The sequence below is a fragment of the Pinus tabuliformis genome, chromosome Q (assembly GCF_031772625.1).
Source record: "Pinus tabuliformis cultivar Carrire ecotype Pingquan chromosome Q, CPIR1, whole genome shotgun sequence".
Taxonomy (NCBI): domain Eukaryota; kingdom Viridiplantae; phylum Streptophyta; class Pinopsida; order Pinales; family Pinaceae; genus Pinus; species Pinus tabuliformis.
This window is the reverse complement of record NC_142296.1, coordinates 37,172,498-37,198,200: the sequence shown is the minus strand read 5'-3', so window position 1 is coordinate 37,198,200 and position 25,703 is coordinate 37,172,498.

The following is a 25,703-nucleotide window of genomic DNA, read 5'->3' as shown; positions in this document are numbered from 1 at the left end:
TTCACTTTTATTATGGTCACTCTCGGACCCCTTGGAGTGTTCTGACGTTTCTCTCCCGGACTTAGATTTAGACTTGTCTGTTCTTGAACTTCCACTGAGACTGATACTGGGAGTTGGTTCCCTCACGAGTTCCAAGCGTAATTTATCCAAAGGGATATTAGCTAACCTCCTTTTTCTATATATTTTGAATTCTTGAAATTCTACTGGAGGGAATCGTATTTGGGCTGAATCTAGAACTTCTTTACGTGTACTTTTCTGTTGGAACATATCTTCAAAAAGATCATATTCTTTAGAAAACACCTTATTTGACTGCAGTAGTGAAATTCTTAACAATATTAGAAGGGTCGAACGGTCTTCCTGGAAATTTGAACAATCGTAGACATAACATGTTGTTTACTTCTTTGAATGCATGGCCTACATAAAATAGTGAAAAGGCCCCACACGCCACAGGAAATTGTGGCCAAATGGCCTTCTTCTTGTCCTTCAACTCTTTACTCATACCTCCTTCTCCGCAGGTCTGATAAGCAATCTCTCGTGCCAGTAGTTTATCCGGAACATATAAAGGTAAGACATGAGGGGAAGCGAGACTTCTGAATACTCTGACATATGTGAAAATTTCTTCTCCAAACCATCTCGCAACAGGGAGCATATCGACCTCCTCTTCGGGAGAAAACCTTGGAGGGTCCTTATCATATAACATTTTGTATAGAGGTAGCATGATTCGATGACAAATCTTATAGAAATACGGAGTGAACTTGGAATCCCACAATTCTTTGTGATAAATATGAATGGGTAAGGAATCTTGAGTAGTCCATTTCCAACCCATTAGAGGAAACATGGAAATATAACAGATTGCATCCATCACATATGCAGATAAGTAGAAAGGCGGATCAATTCTCTGAGAAATAGTCCTTTTAGACCGGTAACTCAAAATGGCTATGGCTAAATTGTCAGACAAGATCTTAGCCCAATCCAAAATAGTAGCATTAATGGCGGCATCGAATAATGGTAGCCATTCAGATGCAAATTTGTTAATGTCTGACTTTCCAAAAAGTCTACAGAGCATAGCAACAAGAAAGTAATATGGGGAGGTGAGAGAACCAGTACTTTACATACCATGCTTATCCTTTTTTAGTGGCTCATCCCTTTTTGACCAGTCCTTGGTGCATTCTGCTAAATCTTCATTTTCTTTAGCAAACTTCTCCATGAACTGTTTTTTATAAGTCACCTATGGCTCTGGTAGATGATACATGAGCCTCAAATCTTGTGGAGTGAACGAGCCAATGAGTCCTTGACCCTGAGTCTTGAATTGTCTGTTTGTGATATTAGCACTATCTAGTATCCATTTAACCATGTCCGTGTATGGAAGAATTTTGGGCCTCACCGCTATCCTGTGCAAGAATGAACATGCTAGGTCTATAATAGATGCCTCAGAAGACCCGTGTGAGCCTGCAGTAGCCGTAACCTCCATTACCTTGGGATCTTCTTCCTCAAGTAAACTATACATGCCTTCCCAAGTAGTAATACTGACATCTTTGTTACAGGTGGTGTCTGTGTACAAGGGCGTCATTTCTTTATCTTCAGAACTCGGAGCTTTACCCTTCTTTCCCATAATATACAGAACACTGCTATGTATACTTCTTTGTTCTTCGTTCCTACAGTTTACAAATGAGGTGAGAATAATGGTAAGAAAAATGTGACGGGAAAGCTTTAAATGCTGAAAACATATAAAATATACCACCTTACGTGAAATGGCTCCTTGATAAGATCAAAACCATATTTTATTAATGATTGCCAACTAACTCATTAATTAACATTAACATGCATAACTAGGCCTCGGTTTATGAAAAAAAACTTTCTCAAACAACGAGCCCTGTAGATCTATGATAAGGCGATTTTGCGATTTTCTTTGCAATATCGCAGATCGCAACATCGCAAATCCGTTGCATGTGGTAATCATCTGTCAATGTGTTTTCTGTGAAATGCGATTTGCGAGATGGGCCATCGCATATTGGTGGTTTAAGGCATTTTAGCGTAAGTGATGTTTGAGGCATGCAATGTGATGAGGGTCTTTGATGTGTGATTTCACACCACGATTTCGCACTTTTAGAATTCCGTTTGTAGGAAGGCATCCATTACCCTTTTTGCGATGCGACGCATTTTAAGGAGTGATTAACTTATAATAAAACTTAAGTCTTTTTAGATTTTTTGAGGGCATTCGCCTAAGTTTATTATAGTAAGTTTTATTGAAAAAAATGAAATACAAGCATTAATCGATTTTTTAAATTTTTGAATAAGGGTCCCCATTTATTTAGTATTAGTGATAAAACTAAATAAGAAGGGAGGTTGTTGCTGGCCAAAACACACTGTTACACAGTGATGACGACACCGAGCAAGGGAATTCTAGCGGGCAGAGATAGGAGATCTAGGGAGCTGGGAAGAGGAAACGAACAGTCAGAGAGAAGACTGGCTTTAAGCCACGAATAGACAAAGAGTAGGGGGGAACGAAAGTAGAAAGGCAGTAAAAGAAAGCAAAAAACAAAGAAGCGGAGCTGACCTGCAGAGTAAAAGCAGCATTGAGAAGATAGAACAGAGAGAGTCTGAGAGTCTATGAACTCCAGAGAAGGCTTGAGAGGTTCAAGCAACTCCTCTGTGCACCTGTCCCGTATTGAGTACCAAATTGGACTCATACCATTGAGACCAGTTGAGGTCGAGATTTAGTAAGGGGGAGTCTGTGTACTCTAGAGGCTTGGGGAATCCAAGTACCACTCTACTGATCATCATCTGTTGAAGGGAGACTCAATTTGAGCTCCTTATTGTAAAAACTCTGCTTTAAGACACAATAGAAAGGCCACCATTGAAGGTTGTACCAGGAGACATAGCCCACGACGATTGGGTGAACTCCTTATTAAATTTATTATGTTTTGTATTTGCTTACTGTGTTTCTCTTACTGTTTCAAGTGTATGTGTATTTCGCAATCTTATCGATTCATTGCTTAAAATAAGATAGGCACACCTCAGCACATGAGTCTGTAATACCTTCATAAATTAACTGAGATCATTCAGGAGTGATTTTCAGATCAAGTGGTATCAGAGCTTCTAGGTTGTTTAAGGTTAGACAAGCTTGTGCTGGATTTCGTTGTTGAATGCTAACTAGATCAAAGCTTAAATTAGGAGAAGGAGAGTTGGTCGAAACTAACCCAGAGATTGGAAGAGTCTATCCTCAGAAGAAAATGTCAGAAGAAAGTCCCTTGGGACCAGATCCTCAATTTATAGATAGTTTCCTGGCCATGAGGTCCATGGTAGAGGAAATGTATAAGGTCTTTAGGAAACATAAAGATGAGGACTCATCAGGCTCCATACAAGATAAAGGGGAAGAAGAATCTCTCCTCCATGACCACTCAAAAGGCAAAGGGAAAGAAGAAAGCTTTCTCACACCTCCTAATAGCCCTAAGCATAAAAAGAAGACATCTTTGATTAAATATGTTAAATTTGATTTACCAATATATGATGGAGAGTTGAATGCAAAGAAGCTGTATAATTGGATCAGACAAATTGATGTTTATTGCAGAGTGCAGAGTATCAACTCAGACAAGAGTATGATTCAGCTAGCCAGCCTATGCCTTGAAGGCACTGCCTTGGTATGGTGGGAAGGCTGGACACAAGTTGACATGAAGAAACATGGTAAGATTCTTTTTGTCTCGAGTGAATTTGTTTCTACAATAAAAAAGCAGTTCTATCCACTAGCTTACATGCAACAAGCCATGATGAGCTGGCAAACTCTTTGCCAATTGAAAGGGAAAAGTGTACAAGGTTACACCCAATAATTTAGGAAGAGAGCTTTGATTCTAGGAATTTCATTAGACTCACTAAGACTCTGTTAAAGTACATAGGTGGTCTACACAGCTACATGAGGCGCACTATCCTCACTAGTATAGATGAGGTATCTGTTCAAGCTATGGATCTAGAAGCTAGAGAAAAGAATGGGAACCTAGAATTTGGAGGATCATTCAAACCCATTGCAAGCAAGAATAAGGAGAAAAGAAAATAGAAATGGAAAGAAAGGAAGGCCAATACTGCACAAAAGACCAAGTCTTCATGCACTCACTTAAAAAGGATGGGCATGATGATGAGGACTATTGGATTCTGCATCTGGAGCTGAGACCTAGGAAGTTCAAGGGCAAGAAGAAGAAGACTACTACAACTATTCAGAGAGATTTGGGGTCGGACTCAGGAGATGAAACAACCATTGCAGCCATAGGTAGAAAAGGTAAAAATTCTGAACCATCTACTAGTAATTCTGCACAATCTATTAATGATGAAGAAAATGAGAGAAAAAGACATGAGCTTTTCCATATTCGAGTTATTTCCAAACATCAAAAGATTGATACTTTGTTTGATAGTGGCTCAGAAGTAAATTTAATTTCTGAAGCGATTGTAAAGAAGTTGGGATTACTGACTACACCTCACAAGAAACCATACCCATTAGGTTGGTTAAGTGATAAAGCACAACTACAAGTGACTAGACAATGTAAACTTAAGTTTTATTTTGGGTTAGCATTTGTAGATGAGGTTGAGTTAGATATAGTTCCTCTAGATATATGTGGAATTGTTTTAGGAAGTCCTTACTTGTATGATAGAAAAGATATTTTCTATAGACCTAAAAACAAGTATCTACTCATTAATGATGGAATCAAGTACTTTGTAAGAGCTCATAAGCTCAAGAATAATTATACTCTCATAAACTCAGGGTGGATGTAACGAATTGTAAATTCATGCGAACGATTTTTACTAATGCTTGTAAAGGAAAAGAAACCTGATAAAACCAATGTATTTGAGGGTTGTGATGCTAAACAACAAGCTGATTTAGAAAAAGTTGTTTCAGAGTATGATATTTTGTTTCAAGAACCTAAAGGTCTGCCACCCAAAAAGGAAATAGTGCATGATATTAATTTGCAGCAAGACGCTCCATTGCCTAACATTGGGATGTAGAGGTTTTCTGCTTTAGAGAATGTAGAAATCAAGAAGCAGGTGCAAGAGTTGCTCGAGAAGGGGTTCATCAAAGCTAGCACATCACCATGTCGGTCACCAATTGTTTTGGTGAGAAAGAAAGATGGCTCATGGAGAATGTGCATTGATTAATGAGCACTGAATAAGATAACGATCAAAAGTTGTTATCTCCTTCCTTGCATAGATGATCTATTAGATCAATTGAAAGAAGTTGTTTATTTTTCCAAGTTAGACTTGCATAGTGGATATCATCAGGTTAGAGTTGTAGAACAATATGCATGGAAGACTGCTTTCAAAACAAAGCAAGGATTGTATGAGTGGCTGGTTATGCCTTTTGGCTTAACTAATGCTCCTGCTACTTTCATGAGAATAATGAATGATGTACTCACTCCTTTTCTTGATGATTTTGTTATTGTATATTTGGATGACATTATTATATTTAGCAAAACATGGGAAGAACATTTAAAGCATGTTAAGCAGACACTAGATGTTTTGAAAAGAGAAAATCTTTATTTTAAACTCTCAAAATGTGAATTTGGCAAAACATCTTTGAATTATTTGGAACATATAGTAGGGGGTGGTGAATTGAAGATAGATCCCTCTAAGGTGGCAGTCATTGTAAACTAGCCTAAACCAAAATCTGCTACAGAAGTGAGAAGCTTCTTAGGAGCAACAAAATATTAGAGAAAGTGTATTTCTAACTTTTCCTTAATTGCAGCTCCCTTACATTCTTTGACAGGATTGAACAAGGTGTTTCGATGGGGAGGCAAACAGCAGAAAGCCTTCAACACCTTGAAAGAAAAGATTAGTATAGCACCAGTACTAGCACTGCCTAATCTTCAAAGACCATTTGATATCCAAATAGATGCTCGTGACTGTGCCATGGGAGAAGTGTTGATACAACATGGTAAACCCATATGTTACCATTTTGAGACATTTAATTCTGTAGTAGTTAACTATCCCACATATGATAAAGAATTGTATGCATTAGTACAGAGTGTGAAAAAGTGGAAACATTACTTAATGGGTAAAGAGATAGTGATAAATACTGATCATCAACCACTTCAATATCTACACTCTCAAACTAAGTTGGAGCAATCAAGACACTGTAGATGGATGTGTTTTCTACAATAGTTTCATTTAGTCATCAGATACAGAAAGGGCATACACAATAAAGTTTCAGATATGTTATCTAGACCTATTATAAATGCATCCACTATACTTAAGCATAATTCAGTACTACATGAGAGCTACATTGAACAATATGCTCAAGATATAGATTTTAAGGATGTATATGCAACTTTAAGTCAAGGCAAACAAATAGAAGAATTGGATTATCATGTTGAGGACCGACTCTTGTATCATTGTGGGAAGTTATGTATTCCACAAACTGAAAGAGAAAAGATAATTCAAGAAGCACACACTTCTCTAATATCAGGTCACTTTGGAGTAAGTAAATAGTTGCACAGCTGCAAAGATTTTGTTATCGGCCAAAAATTAATGAGACAGTTTCTAGATATGTAAGAGGGTGTACCATGTGTGCTAAAAGCAAGCCTAACAATAGAAAAGTAGGCTTGTACACTCCATTGCCAGTTCCTTCTCATCCTTGGGAAAGTGTTTCCATGGACTTTGTTGGAGGACTAACTAAATCTAGGAAAGGTCATGACTATCTATATGTTGTTGTGGATAGGTTCAGCAAAATGTGTAGTCTGATACCTTGTAACAAATAGATTACAGCTGAACAAACTGCAAAGTTGTTCTTTTAGCATGTATGGGTTCATTTTGGATTACCCACTTCCATTGTATCTGATCGAGACACCCGATTTGTTGGGAAGTTTGTGGGAACTAATGGACACCAAACTGAAGAAAAGCACAACCTTTCATCCACAAAAAGATGGCCAGACAGAAGTGATCAACATGACAGTGATCCAGTTGCTCAGAGGCTATTGCAGCAAGCATCCCAAACTTTGGGATGAACATTTGTGTTATGTGCAGCATGCTTACAACCGAGCAAAACATTCTTCTACACAGAGATCTCATTTTGAGACCTGTTTTGGTTTCACACCAAGGACTCCCCTGGATTTTGTCTTTGGTAAAGACATAGCAGTTGATGGACATAGTGATGTGGACAAGGCAACCAAGTTCATTGAACAAATCCAAGAGATTCACTAGGCAGTACAGGAACAGCTGGAAAGAGCCAAGCCAAATACATGGCAAGGCATGACAAGCATCAGATGGAGCATAGTTTCCAAGTTGGTGATCAAGTCTAGCTATATATCAGCAAGGAAAGAATGCAAGGTGAAGGTAAAAAGCTTAAGCCAATCAGGTATGGACCTTTCAATATACTTGAGAAAATTGGTGAGAATGATTTTCGCCTTCATTTACCAGCTTACATGCACATCTACTCAGTCATTAATGCAAACATCTTGAGACTATTTGAACCTTCATTAATTGAAGATCCCGAAGATCAAAGTCAATTGCCTTCTATTAATGACTTACCTAAATATCTCAATGAATTGCAGGAAGACACAGTTCTGGACAGGAAGGTGAGGACGACACGCAGGGGAGATGTTGAGTACCTCAGGATTGGACTCAAGGGCTCAAAGCCAAGCAGTGCAAAATGGATAGAGATTGGACAAGTAAGATAGTTATATCCTCACTTAGTCGATACTTGAAAACCAACTTTTGGTGGTCCAAAATCTTTTTCAGTGAGCAGGCCGTGATCCGAATTGCATTCTTAAACATTTCTCATCATTGTTTCAAAATTATGTCAAATCAAATCTTATGAATATCAAGTATCAGAAATGACCTCTAGACAATGGCAATTGTGGCCTGCATGGAACAATGAGGACCCTTGATCAAAGCGTGCTGACCGTTGGCCCATGGACACAAATTGGCAATTGGAAGCCTGGATCCAGAAATAGAGGCAGTTTCTGAAAGCGCAAATCGCGTATCGCATGACAAAACCCTCAGAAAAGGAAAATCCCCGAGCACTCGGTCACGAGGAAAACAAGAAAACCATGCGGAAACTATCAAAGGTGGGTCCGGTGCCCAAAACCGATAGGATATCGCATGCCCTTCGAGCGGTAAGCGGGTTTGGCCAAGTTCAGCACGATGCCATACACTGGGCGATGCGTGTCCAGCAGATGAGAGAGAAAACCACTTACGTTGCGTGAGTAACAGTCGAGAAACTTACTCGCATGATATAAACAGAGACTGTAGGATCTAGAGTCTCCAGATCAATGGCGGAGAGTTAACCCGATGGATGATCGGATTTGACGAGGAAATAGACTAAGGTGCATAAAGATTTGAGGTCTAGCATGACCGATGAGTTGGCAGAAGAATTAGTTTCGCGGGCAAATCTTGGAGTAATGGAAATCATGACCATTCAAAGAAAACTGACACTTAGTTTGTAAGGTGACAAATGGCCACCTCTCTATGCAGCATTACACAATGATGTTGATGCCAAGCAAGGGAATTCTAGCGGATAGAGGCAGGTGATCTAGGGAGCTGGGAAGAGGAAACAAATAGTCAGAGAGTAGATTGGATTTAAGCCACGAACAGACAAAGAGCAGGGGGGAACAAAAGTAGAGAGGCATTAAAAGAAAGAAAAAAACAGAGAAGCAGAGCTGACTTGCAGAGCAAAGGTAGCATCGAGCAGATAGAACAGAGAGAGTCTGATAGTCTGTGAACTCCAGAGAAAGCTTGAGAGGTTCAAGCAACTCCTCTATGCACCTGTCTAGTATTGAGCACCAAATTCGACTCATACCATTGAGACCAGTTGAGGTCAAGATTCAGTAAGGGGGAGTCTGTGTACTCTAGAGGCTTGGGGAATCCAAGTACCACCCTATTGGTCATCATCTATTGAAGTGAGACTCAAATTGATCATGTTATTGTAAAAACTCTACTTTAAGACACAATAGAAAGGCCACCACTGAAGGCTGGACCAAGAGACGTAGCCCAAGAGAATTGGGTGATCTCCTTATTAAATTTGTTGTGTTTTAGATTTGCTTACTGTGTTAATCTTACTATTTCAAGTGTCCGTGTATTTCGAAACCTTATTAATCCGTTGCTTAAAATAACATAGGCACACCCCAGCACATGAGTCTGTAATATCTTCATAAATTAACTGAGATCATTCACGAGTGATTTTCAGATAATTATGGATGCATGTTAATTGTTGATGTGTTTTTCATGCATACATGTTGGTTATTTCTCGTGTTAGTCATGTCATCATAGTTATGTCCTCAAAGAAAATACTACAGACGCTCAAGGATATGTGGGAGGAGTCAAGGTGAAAAGTCCCTTAAATATACAAATGAGGGGTATATATAGTCAAGGGTGAACTTGACCCTTGTGACTCTTTGACTTCCCTCATGACTATTTGACTTACATGACTCTTCAACTTACATGACTCTTCAACTTTGTATGTGGGTCTCTTGGACTTCCATGTTACATTATATTGATTACAGTAGTATGGCCCAAAATAGTGATGTGGCCGAGATGACTCATGACATCAATCAACATGACATTGTTAGTATGTTCATGCTGATGGTGGTGTCCTTGTCAAGTTGTTGTGTTGCTGAGTGATGAGTGTGCTCATGGTGTATCATAGCTTCACCTCTACATGAAAAGGTGTTCAGAGCCTTTGATGGTTTGGTGTTCGCTTGATGTTGCATGCGCATGTATCCCCTTCGCTAGTACTTGGCATGCTTCATGTGTTCATCCGTCATGAACAAGTCTCCTAGCATGCACTCCTTGTTCATCTCATTCGTCGTCGCACCATGTCTCATCTATGTACATGTCTCTGCAATCACTCATGATGAGATGACATCAAATCCATAAACCCCCTAGTCTACCATGATGCATCATCTTTCATTCTTGGGTGCAAGTGCCCGGGAGAGAGGACAAGGCTCTGAAACTACGCAAAGCACATTTTAGGCCAGGATGCGAGGCTCCATGGAACTGTCGGGAAAAACTGTGCAGAGGTCACTGAGAGGATGGGTTGAGTAGTCTGGGGAAATAGTGAAATCTGTAGGATCTGGCTCAGCTAGGAGGTAGAACTACACAATTTTTTCAAGGAAGGCAGTGCGGGCAGCAGCAGGCACTGGCAGTGAAAACTGCATAGATTTCCAGAGGAGGCCAGGAGCAGGTTGTGGGAGCTTGCTGATCAGAACTGCATGGATCTAGGAGGTAGTCATGCAGGAAATGCCTATGCATTTTCCAGGCTGAGCAGGGTGTCAGGCAGTAGGTGGACTATCCATGAAAACTGTGCAATTTTCAGGACGAGTGGCAAGAAATCTGACAGGGGGGCTGACTGAAAAAACTGTGCAATTTTCAGAGACAATGCAGTGTCAAGCAGCGAGTTCTTGTCCCTCTTGTCTACACAATTTCTTCAGGAAGTGCAAGCATACAGGCTGGCATCTTCTGCACAATTTTAGGGATGAGTGCAGCCCTGGGTCACTGCCCAAGTCAAATTCTTTGGTTGACTAGTGGGAGGCTTGATGGATAGGCTTGCAAGAAGTGCAAACTAAGATAGCTTCTTGGGAAACTTTTGTGTTTCTCTAGATGAAAGTTAGCCAGGATGATTCCAAGATTGTGCATTGCAAACTGCCTGGAGGGAAACCTCAAGATTTGCACAATTCTAGGCAACATTGCTTGGTCATTGTTGAGCATTGGAAAAGGTATGTAATTACCACTTATTTCTCTATATTTTCCTTTAAATCACAACTTCTTTACATTCTAAGATGGTCATATGATAAAGGATTATGATGGAATTAAGGGGAATTGAGATTGATGTAAAATGACTAATTATTGTCTTTTTTTATGCAGAAAGAGAAGAAAATGGGAAATCGCCATTCCAGAGGAAAAGACAAGGCAAAACCAACTGTTGTCCCTTGGACAGGAAACCACATCTAGAAGAGAAAATTGAGATCGGAGCGCATGGGCCAAGAAAAGGATGAAGAAACACGGTATCAGCGCAAGAGGACGAAAAGATAACTGAATATTAAAGATATGGAAAATCCCTTAGGATCCTTTGATCCTAAGGGATTTCTACCTCAAGGCTATCTGTATTTTTGGTATTTCTGCCTGGCCATTACAAAAAGGGACAACGCTGTTAGCCCAGGGGGTAGATTATTTTTTATTTATAGAATTTTCTATTGCAATTTGAACTTTGATCATCGTCTCTCTTTAAAGAGTGATCACTGTAACTCTGTTTTTATGATTAATACATAAACTTTGTTGTTGTCCTGTTATCTAATTCTGGAGTAACCACAGAAGTGTGTCCCTGGTGGCTAAGGGCCCAGCCCTAGTGGATCACTTGCTTTCTGTATCATTATTTTCTGATTACAGTCATGTGTGGTTTGATTTCCTTTACTTACTTTATCCAGTAATCTTCTGTTCCTTAACGTTTCATTGACTTGCTCTGTTATATTGAATTCATAATTGAATAGTAAGATTATTATTTGCAACTAAAAATGTTATGTTGTTCATTCTGAAATAATATCGCATTGTCTAATTCAAATATTGTTGTTCGTTTACAGATTGACATTGTTGTTCATTTACATATTGACGTTGTTGTTCATTTACAGATTGATATTGTTGTTCATTTAGCTACGATTTACCTATAATTGTGATTGTTGTTCATTCAGATTACTGTTCCATTATCATCACAATTGTTGTTCCCTTATAAATGTGGTTAATGCTTATTATGCTAAAATAAGATTACTGATTCAATAATTCTAGATTTGCTGTGTGCTTACACTTGATTAAGTTTGTTGTTCAATATTTCGTAGACTTACCTAGGTTCGCTGTTCCTTTCTTAGATTACTATTCAATTCCTTCATTAGTTAAAGATTGCTATTTAATTCCTTTCGGTTAAGATTGCTGCTTAATTCTTTCATGTATATTAAGCTTTGCTATTCGATCTTTTCAATAGATTAGTTGTTGTTCCTTTTCTGTTAGTTGAATTGTTATTTCCAGCATTTGCTTTGGTGTGAATAGAAAGATCTAGAACTATAGCGAACATTGTATACTATTGTCTAGTTCCTAGATTGGAGATCTTGTCTTTGATTGATTTTCATTTACATCAATTTATAGGGGAAAGAGTTATCATTACTGCATCCTTGACTGATGATTGTTGTAGTTTCTTGATTTAGTTGCAAAGAATTTAAGTTTCTTGCTATTACATTTAGAGTTTGTTTCCAGCATTTATTTACTTTTGTAAAGCACTATACTGCTAGCATTACTCTTGAACAAGTGACCACCATAGACTGAGTACACTCTTGAGATAAAAAATCGTACCTGGATTGAAAATTAATGTAGGGTAAATAGAGGTTAAAAAGACCCTTTTTAATGCTCAACATTTTGGCACCGTTGCGAGGGAAGAGTGTAGCCATTTGTTTCTTTTGAAAAGAGAGTAGTGTAAGTACCTACTAGGAGAGAGTTGGGTTTTAAAAACGGAAGGTAAGAACCTGTGTACGGATCATGTAATAGACCTGCTCCCCCGCCCACCTTCCTGCAGATTTGTTGTTATTTTGGGTAGAAATAATTATTTGATTTGTGTGCATGACTAAGCAGAAAAAGCCTGAAAAGAATCTTAAACCACTACCCAACCCTGATAAAGGTAAGAGGCTGGTGACCCTTGGCTGATCGACCTTTATAGACGAAATCCTTAAAAAAAGCAGAATCTCAGCCTTCAGTAGGACCTAGAAAAGTTGCTTCTAGACAACCTACTAGTTCCCTTCAGGCCACAGAATCACCATCTGTAGCCTTCGTTGAGGTGCACAGCCAAACAGAGGAGCAAAATTTTCAAGAAATTGAGAATTCTAGCCCAAAATCACTACAAGAAGGGAACCTTAGTATTCTTTGCGAAGGAAGAGGAGAAACAGGGGAAACTGAAGAACCAAGATCTCCTCTTGGAATAGTTCAGCCATTAAGTAGCCCAGATAAGGGAAGTGTTGTAGAAATCACCCAGAACAAATATGAAGAACCTGAAAAGCTAAAATCCCCCCATACATTAGTTCAGCAAGGAACCCTCATCATCCTAGACAAAGGAAGTGTTGTTAAGGCCATTCATGTTAAGGCCATTCTTGCTCCTTCTAGCCAGCCTAGGAATACCCTCATAGAAATCCCAAAAGGTTATTGGCACATATTTGACCAAATGGCCCAGAACCAACAAACCCCCCAAACCTCCACACTACAATATCCCGTTGTAGATACTGCAGTTAATGCACCTATGAAGGCCATTCCTCTCGAGTATATCCCTACATTCCATGGCTTGACATCGGAAGATCCAAATGCATTTTTGTTTGAATTTGATGTGCTGTGTAGGGGGTATGACTACTGATTCCCAAAAGCTGAAACTATTTCTCTCTACATTAAAAGAGGCTGCTTTACGATGGTTTATGGGGTTAGGTGTAGGTGTTATAAATGACTAAGATCATATGAAAGGTGCTTTCCTGAAGAAATATCAGGATTATTGTAGGTCTAGAGAGTTAAAGGATGAAATATTTCAGATGGTTGCTAGACCTAATGAAACACTAGAAGAATATGTTGAACGTTTTAAGTATAATCTTCAAAGATCTCCTTATGCATCATTACCTTACCTGAAAAATGTATTAAAAACAACATTAATTAAAGGCATGAAGGAACAATGGGTTGAAACATTAAATATTATGGGAAAAGGAGACATTTATCAAGAATATTTTTCTGACATTATTGACTTATGTATCAAGAGTTCGTGAGGCAGCACAAGGCTAAAACTAGCGGAACATGACAAATTCACAAGAGACAACAACATCTATGGAGAAGGAGTAACCCGCGCAGAAATCGAGAATTTACTGGAGAATTTCAAAACTGATATATTGGGGAATCTGACAACACAGCTCGATATTATGCAAGCAAAACAGAAATAAGCAGAATTAGAGCAAAATCTGGCAATATTCTGCCCTAGATACAGAAAGAAACACAGCAACAAAGAGTGCCCACTAGATGCAGTTCAAGTCTGTTCTATCTGTACAAAAGATCACTCCACAGAAAACTGTCCGTCACTTTCTGGTTTGAAAGCAGTATACAAAGAAGCAGAAGAAGAACCAGAATCAGTGTACCTACTTAATCAGCGCCGCCAATGGCAGCCACAACAATCAGGTATGTCCTCTGATCTATCTTCTTCTTTCCAGCCTCCACAATATCATGCTTAGCAATATAATACAATGTGGCAAAATCAACCTCCCTTCTCAAATTGGTCACAACAACCATTTCCTTCATCATCTCCATGACCGAATCAAACAAGCCAATCTAATTGGCCTAATTTTCCCTACGCTCCACCATATTGGCAAAACAATGCATATCCAACACAATGGTCCCCTCCCACTTCGTAGAGTCAAGCCTGGTAGAAAAACTGGCAAAGACCAATGAATCAGCCAGCAGGAACCATTCCACTCCCTCAACCTACACTGCCAGTGCCATATGCACTACAACAAAATCCCCAGTCCAACTTAAGACCGTAACTCCCAACCCAAACCCAACCCAAACCCAAATAACGCACTGGTTCAATCTATTCAAATAATAGAAACACAAAAACTAGAAACTGATCTAAGGGAGTGCAACGACCTTCAATTAAGGTCTGGGCGCATTATAGAAACCGAGGGAGAGAAACATGCTCAAGTAGAAAATCAGTTACCTACAGAACAACCATTACAAGAAGAAGATGTGGTCGGACAACAAACTCATGACCAAGCAACCACATCTTCTCCCCCATTCCCAGAATGATTGATCATACCGTGCCCTATAGAACATCCTGACTTTGATATTCTGGGAGAACTAAAGAATTTGTATATAAAAATCCCACTCCTCCAAGCTATCCAAGATATCCTGATATATGCAATAACCATTAAAGAGCTATGTATAAAAAAACCAAGGAGGAGAATAAAAAATAACCTAACAATCCAAGTAGTTGTCACTCTATCTAATATGTTATCTGGAAGAGAAGCACCTGTGAAATATGAAGACCCAGGAAATCCAATAGTGACAGTGCAAATCAATGGAAAAAGCTTTTCAAATGCCCTACTTGATTTAGGGGCTGTAATTAATATTTTAACAACCACCATTTTTCAAAAAATGGGCATTACATTGGTAGAACCAACCTCCACCTTATTAGAACTGGCTGACCGATCATTAGTTAGGCCAGGAGGTACACTACATGATGTCATGGTATCCATTGATTCCTAGGAATATCCTGTCGACTTTCTGATAATAAACCCCAAAAACCGACTCGATGGACACCCGTTAATTCTAGGTAAACCTTGGATTGCGACTGTTGATGCTTACATTGGCTACCAACAAGGTAGTATGACTATAACTAGAGGGAGTAATATCAAGAATCTAGCTCTATACCCTCCAGCCCAGCCAATTGTAACAATAATAAAAACTAACAAACATCCTGTATCATACCTCACAGAAAACATTAGGTCCCCATTAACCATAGAACATGCCCTCGATTTTATAGATCAAACAGAGAATGATGTTATTAACAACTTCATTAACCAAGCTGAATCCAGATCCCATGTACAATGTCACATGATAGAGGCAGCATTTGACAATGAACTAGAAGAAGATCCTCTCAAAGACACTCATGATCAAACAATACCCACTACCTCTATTTCAAACAACCAAACTATAGAGATTGAGCTACGAAAAACCTTGAACATCAATAATAACTTGACTCTTGAACAAGAAGAAAAGTTGGTCCAACTACTGAAAAAATATAAGGAAGCTTTTGCATGGGATTATCCAGAGATGAAGGGAATTGATCCCCAGCTGTGTACTCACCACATTTATACAGAAAAAGATGTGAGACTCATTCACCAACCCCAACGGAGACTCAACCCTCACCTGAAAGACATTATGAAAGCTGAATTACAAAAAAAATTGGATGTAAACTTTATGTATCCGTTCTCCGATAGCAAGTAGGTATCTCCACTAGTAGTGGTGCCAAAGAAGAATGTAAAGTGGAGGATTTGTGTAGATTATAGAGAATTAAACAAAGAAACCCAAAAATACCACTTTCCCCTTCCATTCATTGATCAGGTATTAATACATTAGCAGGAAAGAAATTCTTTTCTTTCTTGGATGGCTTCAATGGATACAATCAGATTCAGATTGCCCCTAAAGACCAGAACAAAACTACTTTTACCTGTCCATGGGGAACATTTGCCTATAGAGTCCTACCCTTTGGCCTATGCAATGCCCCTGCCACATTTCAAAGGGCCATCCTCAGCATCTTTTTAGATTTAATAAATGAAGGGCTCGAAGTATATATGGATGATTTCACACCATACAGGGATGATTTTGAGCTATCACTAGACACATTGGAAAAGGTGCTACAATGATGTATCGCCACCACGCTCTGCTTGAGCCACGAAAAGTGCTATATGATGATGACTGAAGGACTCATCCTCAGTCATTATATCTTAGTGAGTGGAATACAGGTAGATCTGACCAAAATTCAAATAATTTTGTTAATACCTACTCCTACCACACAGACAGAGGTATGCAGTTTTCTTGGATTTTCTGGTTATTATAGGAGATTTATAGAACATTTTTCTCAAATAGCTGCACCTCTATACGGACTGACAAGGAATGTTGATTTTAATTGGACAGATAAATGCGGCCATGTTTTTGAGGATCTGAAAAAGCTTGTGTCAATAGCCCCAATGCTCAGAGGGCCAAATTGGGACCTGTCATTTCAAATTTCATCAGATGCTTCAGACACAGCTATTGGAGTAGTCCTTGGGTAGGAAGAAGACAAAAACCAAATGCAATCTATTATATTAGCAAGAATTTATCTCTTACTGAGCTAAACTATACTGTTACTGAAAAAGAATTTTTAGTTGTAATACATGCTGTAAATAAATTTAGGTATTATATCACTGGGTATCCTGTTGTTTTATATACAGATCACTCTACCATAAAATATTTAGCAAATAAACCTATTACAGATAGTAGAGTAACAAGATGGTTGATTTTATTGCAGGAATTTGACATCACAATGAAAGATTGACCTGGGAAAGAGAATCCTGTAGCTGATTTTCTCTCATGAATGCCGAAGTCAGTGGACGCAGCAGCAGTCGAAGATCAATTTCCAGATGAACATTTATTTGTTGTTACTATCAAGACACCCTCGTATGCCGATGTTGCAAATTATTTAGCAGTAGGAAAATTACCAAAGCATCTGACCCCCAATGAACAAAAATAGATTGTGCAACATAGTACCCGATTTTCTTGCATTGTGGGCTACCTATTTCATATAGGGGCAAATAGGCACATCAGAAGATGTGTCTGTGAAGACGAAATATTTGAAATTCTGAAAGCCTGTCATGATGGACTTTGTGGCAGACATTTCGTAGATCGAAGGACTGGTCACAAGCTTCTGCAAACAGGATTCTACTAGCCCACAAATCTTTAAAGACACAAAGAAATTTGTTCAAGCCTATGACATTTGCCAAAGAGCAAGACGCCCTGGACAGTCCGACAAAATGCTTTTAAACCCACAACTAGTAATCGAACCATTTGAGCATTGGGTACTCAATTTTGTTGGTCCGATCAACCCATCATCAAATCAGAAAACATATATTCTGGTGGCAATAGAGTATGTGACCAAATGGGTTGAAGCATAGGCACTTCCAAGAGCTACAAAGGACTCTGTGATTCATTAACTATTCCAAATATTTGTGTGATATGGCCTCCCAAGAGACATAATCACGAACGAAGGACCATAGTTTGTAGGTAATAAAATTGCTACAACATTAAAAAATTATCACATTCAACACAAAATTACCACTCCGTATCACCCATAGGAAAATTGCCAAGTAGAGAGCATGAATAAAGTGATAGAGGAAATATTAACAAAAACCATTGCATCACACAGACGTGATTAGGCTTCAAGATTGCCAGAAGCCCTGTGGGCATACCGAAAAACGTGGAGAAACACCACCGATTATTCACCATATCATCTAGTATTTGGAAACGAACCCATCTTTCCAATAGAGTTCGAAATGCAAATGTTAAGAATAGCACAGGAGATCGGTCTAGATTTAAATGAGGCCCGAGCTAATAGATTACATCAAATTAACGAGCTAGATGAAATTAGGCCCTCCGCTCACCAATACACTGCATTAATCCAACAACAGAGAGCAAAATGGCACAACACCCTGATAAAAAAGAAAATCTTCCACAAAGGAGATTGGGCACTCCTATATGATTCAAGGTTTTAGGATTTTATGGGAAAACTTCAGACTCGCTAGCTTGGACCGTATGAAATCCAGAAAGCGCATGAAAATGGCACCATTACTTTGACTACTATTGATGGATCTGGACATACCTTTAAAGCAAATGGCCATCAAGTGCGACTGTACCATAAACTGCTTACTTAGGAATCCTTCTACTAGCAACTCCAGGGAGATTCTGATATGCAGATTCTTGCTAGGGAAAATAATTCTTCCTCGGCATTGGTTCACTAAGTAATTTCATTGCTTTTAAATTTTGTATATAAATTTTTCTTTTTCTTCTTGTATAAATTACTTTCTGTACAGATTTTTGCGTTTTTGCAATTTTTTTTACATTTTGTTGTTCCTTTCCGAAGGAACAACACTTTCACCATTCTGTTGTTTCTTTTTGAAGTTAACAACCCTTTTCCATTTTATTGTTCCTTTCTGAAGGAACAACACTTTTGCATTTTGCGGTTCCTTTCTGAAGGAACAACATTTCCACCGTTTTGCTGTTCCTTTCTAAAGGAACAACACTTTTTCATTTTGTTGTTCCTTTCTGAAGGAACAACATTTCTGTTGTTTTGTTGTTCCTTTCCAAAGGAACGATACTTTTGCATTTTGTTGTTCCTTTATGAAGGAACAACATTTCCGGTCTTTTACTGTTCCTTTCAGAAGGAACAACAATTTTCCATCTTGCTGTTCCTTTCTGAAGGAACAACATTTCCACCTTTTTGTTGTTCCTTTCCGAAGGAACAACACTTTCACGTTTTGTTGTTTCTTTCCGAAGGAATAGCGTTTCCGCATTTTTATTGTTCCTTTTCGAAGGAACAACACTTTCGTTTTTGATGTTCCTTTTCGAAGGAACAACACTTTCGTTTTTTTTTTATTCCTTTCTGAAAGAACAACACTTTCGTTTTTTTGTTGTTCCGTTCCGAAGGAACAACACCTTCATTTTTGTTGTTCCTTTCCGGAGGAACAACGCTTTCGCATTTTCGTTGTTCCTTTCCGAAGGAACAACATTTACGTTTTTTTCTGTTCCTTTTTGAAGGAACAACACTTTCGTTTTTTGTGTTCCTTTCTGAAGGAACAACATTTCCACATTTTTGTTATTTTATTTCAGGCTTGTTTATTTGTTGTTATGATTGAGAAACAACCGTTGTTCCTCTTAATGAACAATTGTTGTTCCTCTTAAGGAACAGTTGCTGTTCCTCTTGAGGAACAACAGTTTCAAGTATGTTTTTTTTGCTCGTTGTTCCTCTCAAAGGAACTGCAGGTTTTGCATGCAGATGTTCTTTTTCTGACCCTCTAAAGAAACAATAGTTGTTCCATCTAAAGAACAACACTTTTTAAGTGCATTTTTCTTCTTTTTATGTGTATGTGTGTTTCACCATTTAGAGGATTTTTTGAATGATGGTCATTTAAGGCACAACTATACATTTCTGTGAGAATACAAAAACTAGAGGATACTGAAATCAGCAAACCAAAGAAAAATCATTATCTTTAAAGAAATTGCTTTGAATTGATAAGAGAAAAGAGGAAAGGACACAACTATTTATATCACTTTGTTGTCTTTATTTTCACTAACACCAATTTGATTGATTATTTTTATCATGATGGTTCTTTCTAAATCCCCATAATTCTCTTTGATCATTATTATTGAATAAGAATAAGGGCATATTTTCCTCTATTGAGATGTTCAGACTTCTTCCACCATCCCTACTCTTAAGGAGTGTTGAGCCACCCTCTGTATATAAATAGGAAAGTGCTATATAAAAGAAAATAATAAAAAAAGAAAAGATACATATCTATATGATTACTAACATGATTTGTCAGATGAAGGATAGGGGGTCTCATCAAGAGCCAACCTACCATGATCATAAGGAAGAAAGTGAAGTGGCATTCCCACTATGGCCACCACACCAGGGATATGATCCAAGAGGCACATGAGAAAAATAAAAATTCCTTGGAACAGGAGGTCTCATCATGAGCTAGCATGCCCACCTTTCACTCCTTTCTAGTGAATGGAATTGTGATTCATCTAGTTACCAAGCCCGCACAATGGCCTCCATTTTGACATCGCACAGCACTTTCCTAGGCATACACAAAGGATTATGGTTCAAAGGTTGAAATAAGCAACTCTATCAAGGTTATGGACACCGGTGGGCAACAGAGCTCTGCTGATGGTATTGAAGTCATATTTTTCATACACCAATAGTCATTATAAACCCTTCCTCTTATATCTTTATAGTGATTTCAAATGAGATTATGTTATATAATCCTTTCAAACCTTTTATACATGAAAATTATTTATAAATCAATCATAATGGCTAAAGTAGATAATGACCGCATAAGAACTTTTACTTATGTCAGTTGTCCTATCCTCTATTTTATGCATCATATCATGGCATTTCCATATTTATTAGCGATTTCCATCATAAGCCTCGATTTTAGTAATCCGCTCATTTTTGTAAACATGTCATGGATCTATATGTTGTTCCTTTATTCCACTATACGATTGTAGTTCAGCATGCTGCTCCTTTACTTTCCGGTCGAGGACGGCCTATCACATTTCAGGGGGGCGCGGGTGATCTCCATAATTCAATAGCATACGTGTCAACTCATTATTTTGAGGTATTATGACTCCATCAAAACTCAGGAATAGCAAGTCTAACGGTATTGTATTTCCCAATATGCATGGCTTGTTGTTCCAACGCCATTTCTATGTTTTGCTCTGTAAAAATTAACAGTGAGCTAAAGTTTGAACAGCTTGATGTTCCATCATCTTCTCTATGTTTTTTTAACAGTGAGCTAAAATTTGAACAGCTTGTTGTTCCATCGTCATCTCTGTGTTTTTTTACAGTGTGCTAAGCTTGAACAAAATGGGAGGTAGATCAATTTGTAGCAAACCACAGGTGTTAATGGTCTCTGACGCTGCACGCGAAATCTTAGTAAGGGCACGATGGATAGCCTACCTTAACCATATACAGCAGTCTAACAAGACGGTGGCAATTGAATTTCTACAGAATCTGCAGGAAGACCATTCCATGGTGAGGGGGAGACAAATAGCAGTAACAAATGAGATAATTGCTGAAGTTTTAGGACTACCAGCTGTTGGACTAGTATGGACCCTGAAGAATATGAGACTGCAAGACACTATAACCATCTTCCAGGACGAAGGACAAAACCTTACTATCAAAGGCAAAGGAGTCCTGCCGGCAACCTTGGGAGAGCCTTGGGAAAAATTGGCCAGAATTGTCTAGAGCTACATCACTTGCGATGGCAGAAAAGACGTGGTAAGACAACGCCATCTCAAACTGTTAGCTGTATTAAAACAAAAATGTGCTGTGAATTTGCCTGCGTACTTAAATTTTTTATTGCATGACGTTGCCCAAAGTATAAGAAAATCTCACCATGTAGAATTAGTAGTAAGCCATCATGGTTTAATTCAGCTCATAGTTAGTTATAGTCTTGCCCAACAACAAAGTAGTTTGGAAGAATTGATTTTCTCGATAGATGGGGGACTGGCTTTACCAGCCCCAAAATGAAAAAACATCGCTAGCACATCAATAAGGCCACAAAAACGAAGACAATCTGTCAGATTGGGAAGAAGCAGAGGAATGCTAGGAAATTCCCAAGGAAACAGTAGCCAGCCTATAGAAATACACGACTCAGAGGATGAGCAACCCCCACAACTTGAAGGAGGGGAAAATGAAGAAGAATTAGAAGAAAACGAAGAAGAGGAACCAGAAGAGGAAACTGAGCAATCCGGTCAGGAAGAAGGGGAGGAAGATGAGCAACACAACAGAATTCCATTGCAAAACCCTTTGCAAGAAGATGAATTGGCCCGAATTTTGGCCAATATGGGCAAGTATGTCCAACCCCACAGCCCACTCAACCCCGATACCGAAGAAGGGCCGCAAGAACACTCTTCTCATGATAAGAGTGCATCTGAGGAGATGTGTGACGAGGAGGAAGAAGAAGAGCAATCTCAGGAACACTCTGCTCATGATAAGAGTATATCTGGGGAGATGGGTGATGAGGAGGAAGAAGAAGAACAATCTCATGAACAATTTTCTCACAGTCAGAGTACACCCAAAGAAATGCACGATGAAGAAGAAATAGAAGAAGAAGCTGCCCAGGAGATAGCAGATGAACCTAGGGTTTTCACTCCTAAAAAATCTAATCAGCAGGATGAGGACACTGAAGAAGTGTTCCGAGCTAGAAACATGGAAATTGGCCAAGGCAAGGGTACAATCCCTGAAGAACAAATCTCAGGCCCAAGAAAAGAAACAACTGTTCCTTCTAAGAAAACAAATGAAATCAAAAAGTTGTGAAAGGAACAACATAGATTACTTAATGTAATTAAACAACTTCGACAACAAATAAGGGTCCTAAAAATGGGGAAAAGCTCAAAAAGAACCCCTGGAGCAAAGCATGTAGCCACCCAGGCAAAACCCCATAAGAAGAAGACTAAGAGGACTCAAGTCAAACCCGTTATTATTTAGGACCGCAAGGAACAACATGTGGTTGTTAGAAATGTAGAAGCACAAATAGAAAACACACCAATCTGTGATAAGGAAGTCCAGACAAAGGCATTGTCCTCTAGCATCATGACCAACTGGACAGTTCGTGAGAAGGAAACATAGACCATAAAAACCAGATGGCGCAATAAGGAGATCCAAGTAGATCTCCAGCCCAAAAATGTCATGATGGATAATGACCCGAGGATAGTAAAACTACAAAAGATTTGGCACAAGCCTAAAAAACGATAGAAAAGCTCACACAGGAAACTGTTCCTCAAGAGAAATATCAGAAGTTACAACAGCAGGTAAAGAACATCAATGGTAGCCCGGGAGCAAAGCTGAGTATCCAAGCAATTGATTTTCCCATTCGATTAGCCAAGCAGCCGAGTATAAAAGCCAAGCTATGACCGGCTTATAATGATTACTATTGGCAATGACCTTCTAGCTATGATCGGCAACTAGTCTTCCTGTGTCTAGTCCTCCTGGCTCTGAATCCTGGCAATGGGCTATCGTCTATGACTCCTGGCAATGACTCCTGGCAATGACCTTCAGTCGATGACTATTGGCTATCGGAGACCTCCTATCCTGGGAATGCAACTTCCTGGGAATGAGACAGGCTATGTCTGGCTTGCGGGGGGGATATGTGTGCTGCTATGGGGCCATCGTACCGTCCCTTCCCGTCCCGTACCGGTAATGATTTCATAAACTGTTGCAAGCATTACGGGGTGAAAGTCCTGTGATTGTTATGCGAGTTTTATTTGCATAATCTCGTGTTGGATGGAGAAACAGAAAAAAACCCTAGCCCTTTTGTGGGTGATATCCAGCTTCAGGCATTTATCTCTTTTTGCTGTTAACCAGATAAAGTGGCTTAAAGCCTACAATACCTTTTAGAGACAGGAGAACGGGTTAGATCTGTGGGTAAGGGGTGAACCTAGAAACCCATTGCAACTTTGGAATAAGCATAGAAGCTTAATGAGAACGAAGGGTGTGATCCAGACATTGGGACCTATTCACATAGCAGTCATCCAGCAAGGGGTAGAATACTTCCTAACCATCAAAGACCTTGCCATAGCAGCAGCCAAATTCTGATACCAGACTTCCAATCAGAATATCCAAAATAGAGAGCCATTCAATTATGAGAATTTTAAGCTAGCTGTTGATCACTTGATTACCTACGGTGACCTCATCTTGAGAGAAGGCCCGTCTTGGTTAGGCTGTAGGTTTCGGAGTCAAATCATTTGGTATTCTTTACCAAGATATAGAGCCTTATATGAATTTCCTTAAGGTTAGACAGGGCATATTTTTGAAGTCTTAGCTAGAAATCATGGTTTTAGACCACTGACTCAAAATCCTCCTCCAGCCTATTCCCTAACTACCTTGCATGTCAATTACAATGTTTTCATGAGGGCATGAAAAGGGGTAACCAGGGGGGTGTGTTGAGCATTAGAAAAGGTATGTAATTGCCACTTATTTCTCTATATTTTCCTTTAAATCACAACTTTTTTTGCATTCTAAGATGGTCATATGATAAAGGATTATCATAGAATTAAGGGGAATTGAGATTGATGTAAAATGACTAATTATTGTCTTTTTCTACGCAGAAAGAGAAGAAAATGCAAAATCACCATTCTGGAGGAAACGACAAGGAAAAACCAACTGTTGTCCCTTTGACAAGAAACCGCATCCAGACAAGGAAATCGAGATCGGAGAACATGGGCCAAGAAAAGGAAGAAGAAATGCGGTATTAGCGCAAGAGGACAAAAAGATAATTGAAGATTAAAGATATGGAAAATCCCTTAGGATCCTTTGATCGTGAGCTATCGCTACCTCAAGGCTATCTATATTTTTGGTATTTCTGCCTGACCATTATAAAAAGGGACAGTGCTTCTAGCCCAGGGGGCGGATTATTGTTGATTTATAGAATTTTTTGTTGCAATCTGAACTTTGATCATCGACTCCCTTTAAAAAGCGATCACTGTAACTCTGTTTTTATGATTAATACATAAACTTCATTGTTGTTCCATTATCTGATTCTGGAGTAACTGCAACAGTGCGTCCCTGGTGGCTAAGGGCCCGGCCCTAGTGGATCACTTGCTTTCTGTATCATTATTTTCCTTTACTTACTTTATTTAGTAATCTTTTGTTCCTTAACATTTTATTGACTTGCTCTGTTATATTGAATTCGTAATTGAATAGTAATATTATTATTTGCAACTAAAAATGTTATGCTATTCATTCTAAAATAATATCGCATTGTCTAATTTGGATATTGCTATTCGTTTACAGATTGACATTTTTGTTCATTTACAGATTGACATTACTGTTCATTTACAGATTAATATTGTTGTTAATTTAGCTACGGTTTACCTATAATTATGATTGCCGTTCATTCAAATTACTGTTCCATTATCATCGCAATTGTTGTTTCCTTATAACTGTGGTTAATGCTTATTATGCTAAAATAAGATTATTGATTCAATCATTCTAGATTCACTGTGTGTTTACACTTGATTAAGTTTGTTGTTCAATATTTTGTAGACTTACTTAGGTTTGTTGTTCCTTTCTTAGATTGTTGTTCAATTCCTTCATTAGTTAAAGATTGTTGTTTAATTCCTTTCAGTTAAGATTGTTGCTTAATTCATTAATGTAGATTAAGCTTTGATGTTCGATATTTTTAATAGATTAGTTGTTGTTCCTTTTCTATTAATTGAATTGTTATTTCCAGCATTTGCTTTGATGTGAATAGAAAGATCTACAACTGTAGAGAACATTGACCACTGTTGTCTAGTTCCCAGATTGGAGATCTTATCTTTGATTGATTTTCATTTACAGCAGTTTACAGGGGAAAGAGTTATGATTACTGCATCCTTGACTGATGATTGTTGTAGTTTCTTGATTT